Below are 19,890 nucleotides of genomic sequence, written 5' to 3' on the forward strand. Positions count from 1 at the left end.
AGAGAAAGAGGCCTGCCCTCTGAAGATTTATAAAAGTGTTCATGGTGATACCACCCATCCTGGGACAAAGATGCAAAGACACATTGTTTTTGAAACAGCGAAACAGTCCATCTTCACCAGATCTATATTCCACCACTATTACCACTGAGGGTCAAGGAAAGCATGGAGAATAGAGTGAGAGAATACGGAGAGTCAGAGAGAAGGTAGCTCCTTCTAGTAAAGACAGATTCAGAAAAGGTGGGTGAGGAATGACATCATCTCCTCCTCCATCCCAGGGTGTGGAGCCATAGGTTCTCTTGGAAAGGTTGTTAGATTCTTCTTAGGCTCCACTTCTAAAGCATGATGGGGTGAGCTGTCTTATGTTTATATGCCCTGTAAACCTAGAAGAGTTCATTCGTCTTCTGCAGGAGCCCTTTTTTGCATAAAGAGTCTGTGTGAAATACTTAGCTCTCCAGAGATGAGCCATCTCATTGCAAATTGCTTTATTAATCAAATTAGCTGATAACTAGAGCAGTAGGTACTGCATTAAAATAGACCTTTTGATTATAGAAAAATAAAATCATTTAGGGACATCTTGTCTATGCAAAAACAATCTTATTCTGTGAACTGGAAGTTTTGACTTGAGCTAAAACAACTGTTCTTTATAAATGCTAAGGGCTTGGGGTTTTGTTTTTTGTTTTTGTTTTTGTTTTCAGTTTCCAGCACCTTTGTCCTTCTGAACAGCTTTTGCTCAGCTTCCTGGATATTTAAAACTCTAGGCATTTGTCAAGGAAGTACTTGTGCGGGTACAGCTGGGTGATTTAGCTAAGCACAGACATATCTTATAGAGGTTTGAACAATAATTGCTCAGAAAAAGAATGATCTTCCCATTCCAGAGCAATTTTAAAAGATTATACATCCAACCCCATACTAGGAAAAAAATTCTCCTTTTTGTTAATCTTTCACAGAATAAATGATGGTATTGGAAGGTTAGAGAACAACCAGTAATTTATCTTGGGCTACACTGATAAAAAGTGCTGTCATTTCAAGAATCTGCTCAGTCTCATGAACTACTTTATTAGCTATTAGCACAACCACATGATTCAGGCTTAAAAGAAAATAACAGCCTTGAAGGCCAGGCAGCATTAAAAAAATTCTAGTCTTAATTTATAAATTCCCTTAAGAAGAATAGAGCACCCATTCTTCATTACGATCTGCTAAATCACATACTTTTGCTTAAGTATCAAGCCAAAGACATTTCTAATGGCACAAGGTTGGGAACTTCCACAGGTGAATTTGACTATCTTTATGTAATCTTTGAAGCGAAGAGAAAGTGGACAAATTAAAGCTTGAAAAATTAAGGCAGCCCAAGAAGAGGGCTCACTGCGTTCATTTTTCTTTTCCTTTTGCTATATAGTATTTTTTTTGCTATTTCAATCCTTCTGTCTTTAATAACAACAACCTTTGACTTCAGTGCAGTGCCCTGGCTGGATAACATTGCAACCAGCAAGTACCTGTAAGCCATGCCCGTCTCTGCCCTGGTGGTTTCCTGCAACGAAATTCCATGGACACGTAAAAACTTCTCCAGATATTTCCGTTCCGCTGCTCCACTGGGCCTAACAGGCCAACAGGCTGCCTGAGGCGGAGGCTTTGTTACTGCTAGGTGCCGTCTACATTTCAGAGCCGATTCGCTGGATTTGGGCAGACCCAGCTTGGGGCTGGGGATGTCTGCACAAGCAGGTTTATACAGATGCATGCTTCAAAAACTCAAGGAAGCAAAGCTAACTTCACAGTACTTAGCTCTAAGACTGGCTGTATCTTGCTATGATTATCTTGGGTTATGTAGCTTTGGTGTGTCCCTAAAAGGGAGAAGCTTGTTTTCCTTAGATGTCCCTTATCGTTTTTGTATGTGAGCAGGATCCTGAGCTCCTGGCAGAATTGCTGGTTATAAGTCCCTGCCAAAGCCTGTGCAAAACGAAGCCTGACCAAGGCCAATCGCATTTCTCGTCCCTGTAAAGTTTGAAAAGTCGAACTTAAGCAACCCCTTATTGGCCCTGGGGCAAAAAAAGTATGGGCACCATTCCCCATGTCTTTCTATTTAGGTAAAAGGAAATATTTTGGTGGGAGATAGGCCAAATATTCTCTTCTCATAAGGCCTTGGGGATGATTCATGAGTGTGTAATGAGACCTCTCTAAATCATCAAATATTCCATAATCAAATAATTTATTATACTAGTGACATGATTCATTTGGGTGAAAGGCCCAAAACATTTTTCTTTTTCAGATGTTACAGTCAAATGATAGGAAATATTAATAAGGTGACTTTAAAAAGCAAAGGACCCACACAAATATGCCCAATTGATTTTTGACAAAGATGCAAGAGCAATTCAATAGAAGGATAGGCATTTTGACAAACGGTGCTGGAGCAACTGGACATTCATAAGCAAAAACAAACAAACAAAATTAATGAACCCTTGACTAAAATCTCACATTTTTACAAAAATTAACTCAAAATGGATCACAGACATAAATGTAAAATGTAAAACTAGAAAACTTCTAGGTAAAAACTTAGGAGAAAACCTTCAGGAACCGGGGCTAAGAGAAGAATCTTAGACTTGATGCCAAAAGCACAATCCATAAAAGGAAAAAATTATAGATTGGATCACATCAACATTAAAACTTTTGATCTGTGAATGACCCTGTAAAGTGAATGAAAAAAGCAAATTACAGGCTGAGAGAAAGTATTTGCAAATCACATATCCGACAAAGAACTTATATCTAGAACACATAAAGAAACAAAAGCTCAAACTCAAGAATAAAAGCATAAACTATCCAATGAGCAAATGGACAAAAGGTATGAACAGACGTTTCACTGAGGAGGAATGGCAAATAAGCACATGAAAAGATGCTTAATTATTAACCATTAGGGAAAATGCAAACTAAATTCACAATGAGATATCACTACACACCTATCAAAATAGCTAAAATAAAATGATAACACTAAATGCTGACAAGGATTCAGAGAACCTGGATCACTCATAAACTGCTGGTAGGAATATAAAATTGTACCACGACTTCCATAAAGAGTATGGCAGTTTCTTATAAAGCTAAACACACCAAACTTACCATATGAAACAGAAATTTACTCTTGAGAAATGAAATCTATGTTCACACAAAAACCTGTACACAAATGTTCATAGAAGGTTTATTCATAACAGCCCCAAACTGGAAACAACCCAAATTTTCTACAAAGGATGAATGGTAAACCATGGTATATCCGTGTTATGAATACTACTCAGCAATAAAAAGGAATGAACTACTGATACAGACAACATTGTAGGTAAATCTTATGCTGAATGACAAAAAGCCAATGCCAAAGGTTACATACTGTATGATTCCAATTATATCACATTTTTGAACTGACAGAATTATAGAGATGGAGAACCAGTTAGTGGTTGCCAGGTGAGAGGGAAGAAGAAAGGGGGGGAAGGTGCCTCTGGCTATAAAAGGGTAGAAAAGGCTTTCTTGTGCTGGGACTATTATGTCTTGACTATGGTGGCGGACACACCAATTTACACACGTGCTAAAATTGCATAGAACTAAATACACACACAAACACACACACACACGAGTGCATGTAAAATGAGTGAAGTCTGAATAATGTCAGTGGCTTGTATCATTGTCAATTTCCTAATCGTGATTTTGAACTGTAGTTATGTAAGATGTCATCATTGGGGGAAACTGCGTAAAGGGGATATGGGATCTCTCTGTATTGTTTCTTACAACTGCATGTGAATCCATAATTATCTGAAAATAAAAAGTTTAAAAAAAAGCAAAGAGTCTCCTCATATAAGGTCCTTCCACCTTGTGATTCCAGCTGTGACTCTCCTCCAACCATGACTCCTGGACATGAATGGTTCATCCAGTTCAACAGGCTTCCTGCTCCCAGCCCACCGATCACCATATCTTTGCTCACTTGGCTTCTAGCCAGTCCCTTCAAATGTTCCCTTAAAGCTCACCTCCTCTAGGAATTCTTCCCCGAGATCCCAGCCCCTGGTATACAATCATTCCTTGAAATTCATCTTGCAATTCACTTCTAAGGCATTCACTTAACAATTCTAAACTGTTCCCAAACATTTGCACATCCCCAATGGTTTCTGCCATATTTTTGTAACACCTGTACCATTATTTATTTACCGTTTGGAGTTAGCTTGAGTTTTTTAACCTAAATGTTATGAACTGAATGTTTGTGTCCCTCCAAATTTTCATGTGTTGAAATTAATCTCCATTGTGATGGTATTTGAAAATGAGGTCTTTGAGAGGTGATTAAGTCATGAGAGTGGAGCCCTCATGAATGGGATTAGTGCCCTTACAAGAAGAGGCCAGAGAGCTAACTCACTCTCCTTCTGCCATATAAGGACACAGCAAAATATGGTTGTCTGTAAAACAGGAAGAGGGTGCTCAGCAGAACCTGACCATGCTGACACCCTGATCTTGGACTTCCTAACCTCCAGAACTATGAAAAGCAAGTGTTTGTTGCTTAAACCACATACTCTATAGTAATTTGTTATAGCAACCCTAACTAAGACATTCAGTAAGGAAACATTACAAGCATCATAAAAAGAAAAACTTTATCACTTGTAATAAAATAGAATGCAAACTGTAAAAAATAAATAAAATTTAAAATGAAGAATAGTATTAAATTGTAGGTGGAAATTATTGGTGTCCAAATGTCTTATCTTTTCAGTTTTTATTGAGAAGAAGGTATTTCAGCACAGATCTGAGACTTTCTTTTCTTTCCTCTCTCTTTTTTTTTAGGTTATCAGAAGAATTGAGAGGAAACTGAAACTGGAATATACCACCTTTACAATTGGAATCAAATTTATTTAATGCCCTATCTGTGTACACACTAAAATCATCTCCTTGTCCACCAGTGGTACTTGTACCTACCTTGGGAAACACAGAATGATAATATATTGCCCCAGAGTATTAGATACCTCCTCCTGCAAGTGCACATCTAACTCCCCCTCTAGACTTACTCCTCTTTGAGGGGAGGGACGACTGTATCTGGCAAAAGCTTGTGACGTCCATAATAATCAGCATGGTGTTCTGTGCATGATTGACACTTCAAGGATATTAATGGTTTACTTGCTTGAATTTTAAATTCCCCAAAGCTACCTTTCCCCTTGTCAATCTGTTTCCATTTTCACCCCAGCAGCCAAAGCTCTGAGCCTCAAGAGAGAAATAAAAGCTTACAAAGAGAAGGCCAGAAAAGTTAGAAGAGAAATCAGGCAGCAGGACAGTGTTAAAGAGAAACTCGAATTCCCAAGTAAAGTTGTATCTATTGTTCAATCACTTACGCTAGCCACTGGTTAAATGAGCCACAGAAGTGGTTCCTCCAGTGGAGTTCCCGCCAAAGAAGAAACAGAGGTGAACTAGAAGAGCAGTCGTGAATAATGAGACATGAGCCCCCTTCAATGTTTTTTTCTGCCCTCTGAATATGGAACCAGGCCCAAGAGAGGAGAGAGGGATGAGAAAGCCAGTATTTGTCTGAAACTGAAGTTTCTTTTCACTAAGTTCTAAAAGTTGAAAACTGTCATAAAAAGTCCCAGTTTGAAGATGGGGAGTAGAAACTATATTTATAAGGGAACTGTGTGTCTCTTTGGCTGTCAATGCAAATGCAAATCAACTTTAAATGACAAGTATAAGACTATAAGAAATGGCTCTGAGCAGCTAGGGGGACAGTTAATGTCTGTCTTGCTGTCTTTCTGTGTCTCGGGATGATAATTACTACATGCTGTTCAGAATCTTGAAGTATTATGCAAACCCAGGGTCAGCAGAGTGTGGGAAAAATGACATGGCCAACTGATGAGAGTGATGCTTCCAACCATGTTCTGTTGATGGGGTGCAAGAGGCCCTGGGACTTAGAAGTCACAAATAGAAGCTCACATAGCCCTGGATGGTGAACAGGCTTTATCCACACCTGCTCAGCATTCATAAATAACTGTGTGACCTTGAGCAGGTCTTGACCTCTCTGTCCCCTTAGTTTTTTTATGGGCTCAGGCTTAAGTAATCTCTAAGATTCTTCCAGATCTGATGTCCTGTGAGTCTTAAAAATTACTTGGGCTAAAATTCTGCAGAGATGAAAACCCTTCCTGTGTTGACTCAATGAATTACTAGCTAGTTCTCTAACATACCAGGCCCATGAGATTGATGCTATTATTCTTGGAATATACCAATCGTATTTATAGCCTAATTTTAAACTTTTGTTGGCTAAAGAGGTGACTTATTAAACACCGTATCCTAGATTTATGGACAGGGTACTGTCATCTAAAAATTGTCTTGGACTACAGTTGAAAACCGAGGCAGGAGCTAGTGAGGCCAGGGGAATGGTACTGTGTTTCCATGGCTGGGGTGAAGGAGTGCTGGTTCTGTCCAAATGAATTTAGACAAGAGACACCAGACCACAGACCCGAGCCTGCCTTCCCATTCCGATTACTTACGGGAACTACGTCCTTTTGCTCTGCAGGTGATGCTGTGACAGAAAGCAGTCACCTGACTGAAACGTCTGCCTCCAATCCCGCTTGGAACCATCAGAGGAGTTTCTCTTCTTGTCATTACCATCTTCTCTTCACCTTTGCCAGAGCTCCCTGCAGGTCTAGTTGTATGTGGTGAGAGCACAGTTAAAGACGTGTGGGTCGTATGAACGCCACACAATGAAGAAAACATTACCTTTGCTCTTTACTGCGAGAAGCTCACAGTAGAGGGGAGGAGGGAGACGAGTAAAGGCTACAGAGCAGTGCACTATGAGCTACAATACTGGCAAGCAGTGAGGAGACATGGAAACCCAGCATCAGTGACAGCAGCAGGAAAGGGAAGGGGTTGGAAGGGTGGAGGGAGTTCTTTCAGAGGTTTGCAATCAAGCAAGAAGGCTAATCTTGAAAGTCTGTTTATCATTGATTGGACCTTTTCTAGACAATCCCTCTCACCTCCTTTTAGGCCAAAATGTGTTTAGGAATAGAATAAAACCGTCCCAGCAGGACTGGGGAAGGGACACACATTCAGTGCATGGGGTTACAGCATGGGAGTAATGGAGAGCCCCTGTTAAGGCAGCCTCAGCTCCCAAAGACAGCGCCTCCACCTCAGTCTCAACCCGCTTTAATCTCTTCTCCTTATCCTTGTAGCTGGTATATTATACACTATTGCACTACAACATAAAAACAACCCCTCCCCGAGGTGTAACAGTCATATTGCTAACATATGCAGAGATATATACATTGTAGCCTTGTCTTAGGAAAAATAGAAGCATACTTAAGGGCCACCAGGTCTTCGGGTCTCTTCCTTGACTAAAGGGCTTGTGGGCAGGGCTGACCCTTGGTATCTCACTGCACCTGCATTTATCCCACACTGACCCACATCCACAACCAGAAAGCATCTTTGAATTTTGGTATTTGCAGCAAGTCTCCTTTCACTACTTTGGGTGTGACTCTTTTGCTCTTTCTGCAAGTGTCCCAAAAGATGACAAAACGTGGCCTTTGTTCTAAGGCTAATGCAAAGGAAGTGGCCAATGGGGCTGCAATGTGCAAAAGTACACTCTGGCCAGAAATGCCTTGAAAGATGGCCACTGGGGACACAGAGTGCCTTGGAGAAGAGGTAGGTGAGGAGGAAGCAAGGTGGGAGGTGAGGCCTTAGTCCTATTATATGGGCTTCACACTCTCTCTCTCTCTCTTTTTTTTTTTTTTTGCGGTACGCGGGCCTCTCACTGTTGTGGCCTCTCCCGTTGCGGAGAACTGGCTCCGGACGCGCAGGCTCAGCGGCCATGGCTCACGGGCCCAGCCACTCTGCAGCATGTGGGATCTTCCCGGACCGGGGCACCAACCCGTGTCCCCTGCATCGCCAGGCGGACTCTCAACCACTGCGCCACCAGGGAAGCCCCACACTCTCTTTTTAAGTAATGTTGAGCCACAGAAGGCTTGAGGTCAGGATAGTATTGTGGTCACATGCTGTCGAATCATCACTGAAGCAATGCTTCCAAAATGCTAAGAGCACATTCCCCCCTTATCCCAGTCTGCTTTGGCCTGACTTGGAGAATTTCCACAGATTGGGGGTGGTGTATGGTAGAAAGAGCATGGACTGTGAAAGCAGGAAGACTTGGGTTCGATTCCTACACCTACAGCAAAGTAGTGGATTGACCGCAGGCACTTTCTGAGTGCCATTTCTTCCTCTGGAAAATACACCTCACCATATTACAACACAGCCTTGCAAAGATTAAAGGGAATATCGTATCTGAATAGCTGGCACAGAATGAACGGTGGTTGTTGTTATAGCACCTGCTGCATTGCACAACTCGAGGGATTGCCCATCGACACTGAAGCCTGTGTGGATGATGTCCTTGTGTTGCAGTGAACAGCAGGCCTGGCTATATGCATCCGATGTGGACAGACTGAGCAAGCAACAATTTTCAGGAGATTTCAATGCTATGGGTTACATGACTGCAAAATATACGGGATGGCTTTAAATACGGGTCTACGGGTCTCTACCCTCTTCACTTTCTCCTTCCTAAAGAGAAGTAAAAGATTATCTGGATAAAGTTGATTTGTTCCTCATCTGGCGAGAAATCCCTCCATCCCTCCTTAAGCATCTACTCAGAAAGCAGATTTGAAAGCGGCAGAGACTCCCTCACCTCTGCGGTTACTGCTCCTGCTCTGCCAACGGGCTCATCCATTGTCTTCTGCACATTATTCTTTCAGGGTCTAGAACTTGTCCGAGACAAGGCTGGGAGGCCTATAGGTAAACCTCAGCTACAAACCACGGCCTAAAAATGTATAGTTTCAGGGCTGTGATACGACACATTGCTGAGAGGTCTTATTGGGATCATTCCGTCTGAACCAATCTACCTCTTCATCATCTTCTTCTGGGCACTTAAGGTTAATCTAAAAAATCTATGATTCTACTGAAACTGTAAGAAATCTTAGAAATCATCTGGTTCAGTTGTCTTGTTTTACCAATGAGGAAAGAAACATCCAGGTAAATTGGCAACATTAAAAGTCAGTTATTGACTTCCGGGAAGATGGCGGAAGAGTAAGACGCGGAGATCACGTTCCTCCCCACAGATACACCAGAAATACATCTACGCGTGGAACAACTCCTACAGAGCATCTACTGAACGCTGGCAGAAGACCTCAGACCTCCCAAAAGGCAAGAAACCCCCCACGTACCTGGGTAGGGCAAAAGAAAAAACTAAACAGAGACAAAAGGATAGGGACGGGTCCTGCACCAGCGGGAGAGAGCTGTGAAGGAGGAAAAGTGTCCACACACTAGGAAGCCCCTTCGCGGGTGGAGACTTCGGGAGGCGGAGTGGGGGAGCTTGGGAGCCGCGGAGGAGAGCACAGCAACAGGGGTGCGGAGGGCAAAGCGGACAGATTCCAGCGCAGAGGATCGGGCCGACCGGAACTTGCCAGCCGAGAGGCTTGTCTGCTCGCCCGCCGGGGCGGGCGGGACTGGGAGCTGAGGCTCCGGCTTTTGTCGGAGCGCCGGGAGAGGACTGAGGTTGGCGGCGTGAACACAGCCTGCGGGGCGTTGGTGCACCGCGGCTGGCCGGGAGAGAGTCCGGGGAGAAGTCTGGAACTGCCGAAGAGGCAAGAGACTTTTACGTCCCTCTTTGTTTCCTGGTGCACGAGGAGAGGGGATTAAGAACGCTGCTTGAGAGAGCTCCAGGGACGGGCGCGAGCCGCGGCTAGGGGTGCGGAGCCCAGAGACGGACGTGGCTAGGGCCGCCCAGAGCGGCTAGGGCCGCTGCTGCCGCCACCGGGAGGCCTGTGTGCGAACACAGGTCACTGGCCACGCGCCCTTCCGGGGAGCCTGTGCAGCCCGCCACTGCTGGGGTCCCGGGATCCAGGGACAACTCCCCCGGGAGAACGCACAGGCGCGCCTCAGGCTGCAACGTCTCGCCGGCCTCTGCAGCCGCAGGCCCACCCCACACTCCGTGCCCCTCCCTACCCCCGGGCCTGAGTGAGCCAGAGCCTCCGAATCAGCGGCTCCTTTAACCCCGTCCTGTCTGAGCAAAGAACAGACGCCCTCCGGCGACCTACACGCACAGGCGGGGCTAAATCCAAAGCTGAGCCCTGGGAGCTGTGAGAACAAAGAAGAGAAAGGGAAATCTCTCCCAGCAGCCTCAGAAGCAGCGGATTAAAGCTCCACAATCAACTTGATGGACCCTGCATCTGTGGAATACCTGAATAGACAACCAATCATCCCAAATTAAGGAGCCCTGTGGATGAAAGGCTCTTGGGGCTGCAGCCAGGAGTCAGTGCTGTGCCTCTGAGGTGGGAGAGCCAACTTCAGGACACTGATCCACAAGAGACCTCCCAGCTGCACATAATATCAAACAGCAAAAATTTCCGAGAGATCTCCATCTCAACGCCAGCACCCAGCTTCACTCAACGACCAGCAAGCTACAGTGCTGGACATCCTATGCCAAACAACTAGCAAGACAGGAACACAACCCCACCCATTAGCAGAGAGGCGGCCCAAAATCATAATAAGTCTACAGACACCCCAAAACACACCACCAGACGTGGACCTGCCCACCAGAAAGACAAGATCTAGCCTCATCCACCAGAACACAGGCACTAGTACCCTCCACCAGGAAGCCTACACAACCCACTGAACCAACCTTAGCCACTGGGGACAGACACAAAAAACAACAGGAACTACGAACCTTCAGCCTGCAAAAAAGGAGACCCCAAACACAGTAAGATAAGCAAAATGAAAAGACAGAAAAACACACCGCAGATGAAGGAGCAAGATAAAAACCCATCAGACCTAACAAATGAAGAGGAAATAGGCAGTCTACCTGAAAAAGAATTCAGAATAATGATAGTAAGGTTGATCCGAAATCTTGGAGATAGAATGGACAATAGAATGGACAAAATGCAAGAATCAGTTAACAAGGACCTAGAAGAACTAAAGATGAAACAAGCAACGATGAACAACACAATAAATGAAATTAAAAGTACTCTAGATGGGATCAATAGCAGAATAACTGAGGCAGAAGAACGGATAAGTGACCTGGAAGATAAAATAGTGGAAATAGCTACTGCAGAGCAGAATAAAGAAAAAAGAATGAAAAGAACTGAGGACAGTCTCAGAGACCTCTGGGACAACATTAAACGTACCAACATTCGAATTATAGGGGTTCCAGAAGAAGAAGAGAAAAAGAAAGGGACTGAGAAAATATTTGAAGAGATTATAGTTGAAAACTTCCCTAATATGGGAAAGGAAATAGTTAATCAAGTCCAGGAAGCACAGAGAGTCCCATACAGGATAAATCCAAGGAGAAATACGCCAAGACACATATTAATCAAACTGTCAAAAATTAAATACAAAGAAAACATATTAAAAGCAGCAAGGGAAAAACAACAAATAACACACAAGGGAATCCCCATAAGGTTAACAGCTGATCTTTCAGCAGAAACTCTGCAAGCCAGAAGGGAGTGGCAGGACATATTGAAAGTGTTGAAGGAGAAAAACCTGCAACCAAGATTACTCTACCCAGCAAGGATCTCATTCAGATTTGATGGAGAAATTAAAACCTTTAGAGACAAGCAAAAGCTGAGAGAGTTCAGCACCACCAAACCAGCTCTACAACAACTGCTAAAGGAACTTCTCTAGGCAAGAAACACAAAAGAAGGAAAAGACCTACAATAACAAACCCAAAACAATTAAGAAAATGGGAATGGGAACACACATATCGATAATTACCTTAAATGTAAATGGACTAAATGCTCCCACCAAAAGACACAGATTGGCTGAATGGATACAAAATTCACAAGCAGCTCATGCAGTTCAATGTCAGAAAAACAAACAACCCAATCCAATAAATAGACCTAAATAGACCTAAATAGACATTTCTCCAAAGAAGATATACAGATTGGCAACAAATATATGAAAGAATCTGCAACATCATTAATCATTAGAGAAATGCAAATCACCACTACAATTAGATATCATCTCACACTGGTCAGAATGGGCATCATCAAAATATCTAGAAACAAAAAATGCTGGAGAGGGTGTGGAGAAAAGGAAACCCTCTTGCACTGTTGGTGGGAATGTAAATTGATACAGCCGCTATGGAGAACAGTATGGAGGTTTCTTAAAAAACTAAATATAGAACTACCATAGGACCCAACAATCCCACTACTGGGCATATACCCTAAGAAAACCATAATTCAGAAAGAGTCATGTACCAAAATGTTCATTGCAGCTCTATTTACAATAGGCCGGAGATGGAAAAAACCTAAGTGTCCATCATCAGATGAATGGGTAAAGAAGATGTGGCACATATATACAATGGAATATTACTCAGCCATAAAAGAAACAAAATTGAGTTATTTGTAGTGAGGTCGATGGACCTAGAGTGTGTCATACAGAGTGAAGTAAATCAGAAAGAGAAAAAGAAATACTGTATGCTAACACATATATGTGGACTCTAAGGGGGGGAAAAAAAAAAAGGTCATGAAGAACCTAGGAGCAAGACAGTAATAAAGACACAGACCTACTAAAGAATGGACTTGAGGATATGGGGAGGGGGAAGGGTAAGCTGGGACGAAATGAGAGAGTGGCATGGACATATATACACTACCAAACGTAAAATAGATAGCTAGTGGGAAGCAGCCGCATAGCACAGGGAGATCAGCTCGTTGGTTTGACTAACTAGAGGGGTGGGATAGGGAGGGTTGGAGGGAGGGAGACGCAAGAGGGAAGAGATATGGGAACATATGTATATGTATAACTGATTCACTTTGTTATAAAGCAGAAACTAACACACCATTGTAAAGCAATTATACTCCAATAAAGATGTTAAAAAAAAAAAAAAAAAGTCAGTTATTGTAAGGACTGGAATAAAGTACAAGTTTCCAGGAGCTTTAGAAGCCAGACAGACAGGAGTTTAAAGCCTTGCCCAACAATGTACTACTGTGTGATGTGAGTGCTGAGTTTTCTGTTTCTTCCTCAGAAAAATAGGGAAAACAATATTACCTCCTCAGAGTTAACTACGCTATACTGGTTTATGTATTTTGAAGCCCCACATGTACTACCTTGCCTCTTGAAATGTCATTGCACTGTATCATAATTGTAAATGTTTCATCACTGACTAAAGTGCCAAGGCAATCCTGCTGAAAAACAATCTGCTGAAAAACCCGCCCTGTGCTTCTGCCGTGGAAGACAAATGAATAGCTTCACTTTGCTTACTTTATTTATGATAGAATGTTCTTTTCACCTGGGGAAATTTATACAATTAAGAGCACAAGTGTCCCATCAACATTTTGAAAAACTGCATCTACATGGTTTGCTTTTCTAAAGTCTCTAAGGGTTATTCCAAGATAAACTTCAACTGGAGGCATGTACAGCTCTTGGCATTTTCCCAAAGATTCCAATGTTAATTCAAATAAAATCACAACTGAGGAGACCTTCAAGATGAAAGAGGAGTAAGACGTGGAGATCACCTTCCTCCCCACAAATACATCAAAAATACATCTACACGTGGAACAACTTCTACAGAACACCTACTGAACACTGGCAGAAGACCTAAGACCTCCCAAAAGGCAAGAAACTCCCCACGTACCTGGGTAGGGCAAAGGAAAAAACAGAGACAAAAGAATAGGGACGGGACCTGCACCACTGGGAGGGAGCTGTGAAGGAGGAAACGTTTCCACACACTAGGAAGCCCCTTTGCAGGCGGAGACGGGGGTGGGCAGGGGGTGGGGAGCTTCAGAGCCACGGAGGAGAGCACAGCAACAGGGGTGCAGAGGGCAAAGCAGAGAGATTCCCACACAGAGGATCGGTGCCGAACGGCACTCACCAGCCCGAGAGGCTTGTCTGCTCACCCGCCGGGGCGGGCGGGGGCTGGGAGCTGAGGCTCGGGCTTCGGTTGGATGTAGGGAGAGGACTGGGGTTGGCGGCGTGAACACAGCCTGAAGGGGTTAGTGCACCACGGCTACGTTGGAGGGATTCCGGGAAAAACTCTGGAGCTGCCGAAGAGGCAAGAGACTTTTTCTTGCCTCTTTGTTTCGTGCGCGAGAAGAAGGAATTAAGAGCGCTGCTTAAGGGAGCTCCAGAGACGGGCGCAAGCCGCAGCTATCAACGCAGACCCCAGAGGCGGGCATGAGATGCTAAGGCTGCTGCTGCCTCCACCAAGAAGCCTGTGTGCAAGCACAGCTCACTACCCACACCTCCCCTCCCGGGAGCCTGTGCAGCCCGCCACTGCCAGGGTCCCGTGATCTAGGGACAACTTCCCCGGGAAGACACACGGCGCCCTTCAGGCTGGTGCAACGTCATGCCGGTCTCTGCTGCCGCAGGCTCGCCCTGCACTCAGTACCCCTCCCTCCCCCCACCTGAGTGAGCCGGAGACCCTGAATCAGCTGCTCCTTTAACCCTGTCCTGTCTCGGCAAAGAACAGACGCCCTCCAGTGACCTACACACAGACATGGGGCCAAATCCAAAGCTGAACCCCGGGAGCTGTGCAAACAAAGAAGAGAAAGGGAAATCTCTCCCAGCAGCCTCAGGAGCAGCGGATTAAAGCTCCACAATCAACTAGATGAACCCTGCATCTGTGGAATACTTGAATAGACAACGAATCATCCCAAAACTAAGGCAGTGGACTTTGGGAACAACTGTACACTTGGGGTTTGCTTTCTGCATCTAATTTGTTTCTGGTTTTATGTTTCTCTTAGTTTAGTATTTAGAGTTTATTATCATTGGTAGATTTATTTATTGATTTGGATGCTCTCTTCCTTTTTTTATATATATATATTTATTCCTTTTTCTCTTTTTGTGAGTGTGCATGTGTATGCGTCTTTGTGTGATTGTGTCTCTATAGCTTTGCTTTTACCATTTGTCTTAGGGTTCTGTCTGTCTGGGTTTTGGTTTTTTTTAGTATAGTTTTTAGCGCTTGATATCATTGGTGGATTTCTTCTTTGGTTTGGTTGCTCTCTTCTTTCTTGCTTGCATTTTTTTAAAATTTTAATAAGTATTTAAATTTTTTATTTTAATAACTTTATTTTATTTTATTTTTCTTTCTTTCTTTCTTTTATTCTCACTTTTCTTCTGAGCTGTGTGGTTGACACGGTCTTCGTGCTCCAGCCAGGTGTCAGGCCTGTGCCTCTGAGGTGGGAGAGCCGAGTTCAGGACATTGGTCCGACAGAGACCTCCCAGCTCCACGTAATATCAAACGGCAAAAGCTCTCCCAGAGATCTCCATCTCAACGCTAAGACCCAACTCCACTCAACAACCAGCAAGCTACAGTGCTGGACACCCCATGCCAAACAACTAGCAAGACAGGAACACAACCCCACCCATTAGCAGAGAGGCTGCCTAAAATCATAATAAGGTCACAGACACCCCAAAACACACCACCAGATGTGGTCCTGCCCACCAGAAAGACAAGATCCAGACTCATCCACCAGAACACAGGCCCCAGTCCCCTCCACCAGGAAGCCTACACAACCCACTGAACCAACCTTAGCCACTGGGGGCAGACACCAAAAACAACGGGAACTACAAACCTGTAGCCTATGAAAAGGAAACCCCAAACACAGTAAGTTAAGCAAAATGAGAAGACAGAGAAACACACAGCAGATGAAGGAACAAGGTAAAAACCCACCAGACCTAACAAATGAAGAGGAGATAGGCAGTCTACCGGAAAATAATTCAGAGTAATGAGAGTAAAGATAATCCAAAATCTTGGAAATAGAATAGACAAAATGCAAGAAACATTTAACAAGGACCTAGAAGAACTAAAGAGCAAACAAACAATGATGAATAACACAATAAATGAACTTAAAAATTCTCTAGAAGGAATCAATAGCAGAATAACTGAGGCAGAAGAACAGATAAGTGACCTGGAAAATAAAATAGTGGAAAAACTACTGCAGAGCAGAATAAAGAAAAAAGAATGAAAAGAATTGAGGACAGTCTCAGAGACCTCTGGGACAACATTAAATGCACCAACATTTGAATTATAGAGGTCCCAGAAGAAGAGAAAAAGAAAGGGACTGAGAAAATATTTGAAGAGATTATAGTTGAAAGCTTCCCTAATATGGGAAAAGAAATAGTCAGTCAAGTCCAGGAAGCACAGAGAGTCCCATACAGGATAAATCCAAGGAGAAACACACCAAGACACATACTAAACAAACTATCAAAAATTAAATACAAAAAATATATATTAAAAGCAGCAAGGGAAAAACAACAAAAAACATACAAGGGAATCCCCATAAGGTTAACAGCTGATCTTTCAGCAGAAACTCTGAAAGCCAGAAGGGAGTGGCAGGACATATTTAAAATGATGAAAGGGAAAAACCTAGAACCAAGATTACTCTACCCAGCAAGGATCTCATTCAGATTCGCCAGAGAAATTAAAAGCTTTACAAACAAGCAAAAGCTAAGAGATTTCAGCACCACCAAACCAGCTTTACAACAAATGCTAAAGGAACTTCTCTAGGCAGGAAACACAAGAGAAGGAAAAGACCTACAATTAACAAACCCAAAACATTTAAGAAAATGGTAATAGGAACAAACATATCGATCACTACTTTAAACATAAATGGATTAAATGCTCCAACCAAAAGACACAGACTGGCTAAATGGATACAAAAACAAGACCCATATATATGCTATCTCCAAGAGACCCACTTCAGACCTAGGGACACAAACACACTGAAAGTGAGGGTATGGAAAAAGATATGCATGCAAATGGAAATCAAAAGAAAGCTGGAGTAGCAATTCTCATATCAGACAAAATAGACTTTAAAACAAAGACTATTACAAGAGACAAAGAAGGACACTACATAATGATCAAGGGATCAATCCAAGAGGTAGATATAACAATTGTAAATATTTATGCACCCAACATAGGAGCACCTCAATACATAAGGCAAATGCCAACAGCCATAAAAGGGGAAATTGACAGTAACACAATCATAGTAGGGGATTTTAACATCCCACTTTCACCAATGGACAGGTATACAGAAGATATACAGATTGCCAACAAACACATGAAAGGATGCTTAACATCACTAATCATTAGAGAAATGCAAATCAAAACTACAATGAGGTATCACCTCACTCCAGTCAGAAGGGACATCATCAAAAAATCTACAAACAATAAATGCTGGTGAGGGTGTGGAGAAAAGGGAACCCTCTTGCACTGTTGGTGGGAATGTAAATTGATACAGCCACTATGGGAACAGTATGTATGGAGGTTCCTTAAAAAACCAAAAATAGAACTACCATATGACCCAGCAATCCCACTACTGGGCATATACCCTGAGAAAACCATAATTTAAAAAGAGTCGTGTACCACAATGTTCATTGCAGCTCTATTTACAATAGCCAGGACATGGAAGCAACCTTAGTGTCCATCAACAGATGAATGGATAAAGAAGATGTGGCACATATATACGATGGAATATTACTCAGCCATAAAAAGAAACGAAACTGAGTTATCTGTAGTGAGGTGGATGAACCTAGAGTCTGTCATACAGAGTGAAGTAAGGCAGAAAGAGAAAAACAAATACCATATCCTCACACATATATATGGAATCTAAAAAAAACCAAAAACGTTATGAAGAACCTAGGAGCAGGACAGGAATAAAGACGCAGACATAGAGAATGGACTTGAGGATGTGCGAGGGGGAAAGGTAAGTTGGGATGAAGTGAGAGCGTGTCATAGACATATATACACTACCAAATGTAAAATAGATAGCTAGTGGGAAGCAGCCGCATAGCACAAGGAGATCAGCTCGGTGCTTTGTGACCACCTAGAGGAGTGGGATAGGGAGGGTGGGAGGGAGATGCAGAGGGAGGGGACATGGGGATATATGTATATGTATAGCTGATTCACTCTGTTTTAAAGCAGAAACTAACACACCATTGTAAAGCAATTATACTCCAATAAAGATGTTAAAAAACACAACTGAATTTTTTTAAAGGTCACCTTTTTAGCAACCTGGTTAGATATAACATCGCCAAGAATCTACAAATGAACAAATAAGATATCACAAAGCCCACATTTCAAACCTCCTGGGAGAGTACCTCAATTCATAAACCCACTCCTTCTTGATCATAATTCAAGTAAGACAGATTTTCTTATTTCCCATTCCTCAGCAAAGATAGCAAATTTGATGAAAAGGGCTATTAGAGGCAGACATTCTGACAGGCACAAGGAAAATTTACAGCAAGGTAAGGATACAGAAAAAGTCATGGGGGGGAAAAATACAGAAGCCAACATTTAAAAATCAAATAGCAAAACAAGGCCTCTAATTTTCAAGGCACATAGTTGTATAGACCTTAATAGTCCCTGAAGACACTTTAACATAGCACAATAGTTGACATTTACTGAGATAAACTAGAGGTGTCAAGTTGCTTATTCAGGTTTAAAAAGTTAAAATAAATTCTTGACAGTTAAATTAGAAAGCTTCAGGTACTGGGGAAAATCTCCTGACTGAAGATTTTCACTCTCTGACAGTGTCAAATGAACGAGGCCTAACAGTGAATTATTTTCTGCATTTAGGAATATTATCTTGACCATTCTCACCAACTTTTTCCCTGTTACTAGTAACTTAGTGGCTTAGCTGATTCCTAGCCCAGGAAAGAGTCAACTTTCTTTTTGAGCTACAGACTACACACTTCTTTCTGCTGCCCTTTTCCTACCTGCCTCTTTGCTGGTTCACATACACACAAATTCCTGCATATTCTTATAAAAGTTGAGTTGAAATGGTGCAAAATGTGTGTATTTCCCCCTGATATTTCTATTCCGTCTCCCCGCCTCCTGGCAGAACTAATTATTTCCTTATCTTTATTTCCATAGCGCTTCATTCACACTTCAAACATCACACCGATACAAATGTTATTGTAGACTTGTCTTCCCTGAGAAGACTCTGAGATTATTCAGGGCAAGAAGCCTGCCTCATGTATCATCATATTCCCAGAAATGAACATAACAGATGATCAAACCTCTTGAATGCATTTCTGCTTAATTTTCTAGTTTGATTATTAGAAATTCTTTCAATATTGTATATATGGAAAGAGTGTCCTTGAATTCTGACTATTGACTTCATTGGAAATTCATTCAACTGAAAATACTTCTAAAACACATTTACACTTAATATTTTTTTGCCATTTCTTTTAGACAAATGACCATCTGGAACCTAAAATATTGCAAACAGACTTAAGCATTTAATAGTTTGTTCAACAAGCAATTGCTGTTTGGATAGTCACATAATGCAATTTACTAAGCTTGGAGACAGAAAGAGCTGATCTTTCTAATGCACCCCACTTGTGGAATTGTTTATGCTGACTATCACCTCCTCAGTCCCATAGGTAATTAAATAATTCAACAGTCCTTTTGGGCAGCTTGTTTCATGCCTAATGTTCACTGCTATAATCAAATTAAATATGAAGATTAAGCTACAAAATGCACTTTGGGCTTTGATTTTTTTAAGTGAACTATTTCAAATTTGTAATTAAAAAACGGCTCTTGAATTGTTCCTCAAATTCCTCACCCTTCCACATAAAAATGTGCACGTATCTTGTGTGAGAATAGCGAAATGGAGAAGGAATGCCAGAACATCATAAATGATATGCAGTTTTACTAATAATATTATATTCAAAACCATGGTGCACCCTGCTGCTGGGAACAGAGCAACTGGCTTATCTGTCTTCAAGAATCCTGCAAGTGCATTATAGAAAAACATATGTAATGATTACATTGTTTGAATGAACATACTATCGTAGATACTCATCTTAAAGACACACACCTGCCCAGTTCTGAAACAACAGACTGAATCAGTGAGCTCTCTTGGCTCTCAACAAGGCTCTCTGGTCTTTGTTTCCATGTGCCTTATCCTGCCTCAT

Source organism: Globicephala melas, chromosome 4, assembly GCF_963455315.2.
Source record: "Globicephala melas chromosome 4, mGloMel1.2, whole genome shotgun sequence".
Classification (NCBI taxonomy): domain Eukaryota; kingdom Metazoa; phylum Chordata; class Mammalia; order Artiodactyla; family Delphinidae; genus Globicephala; species Globicephala melas.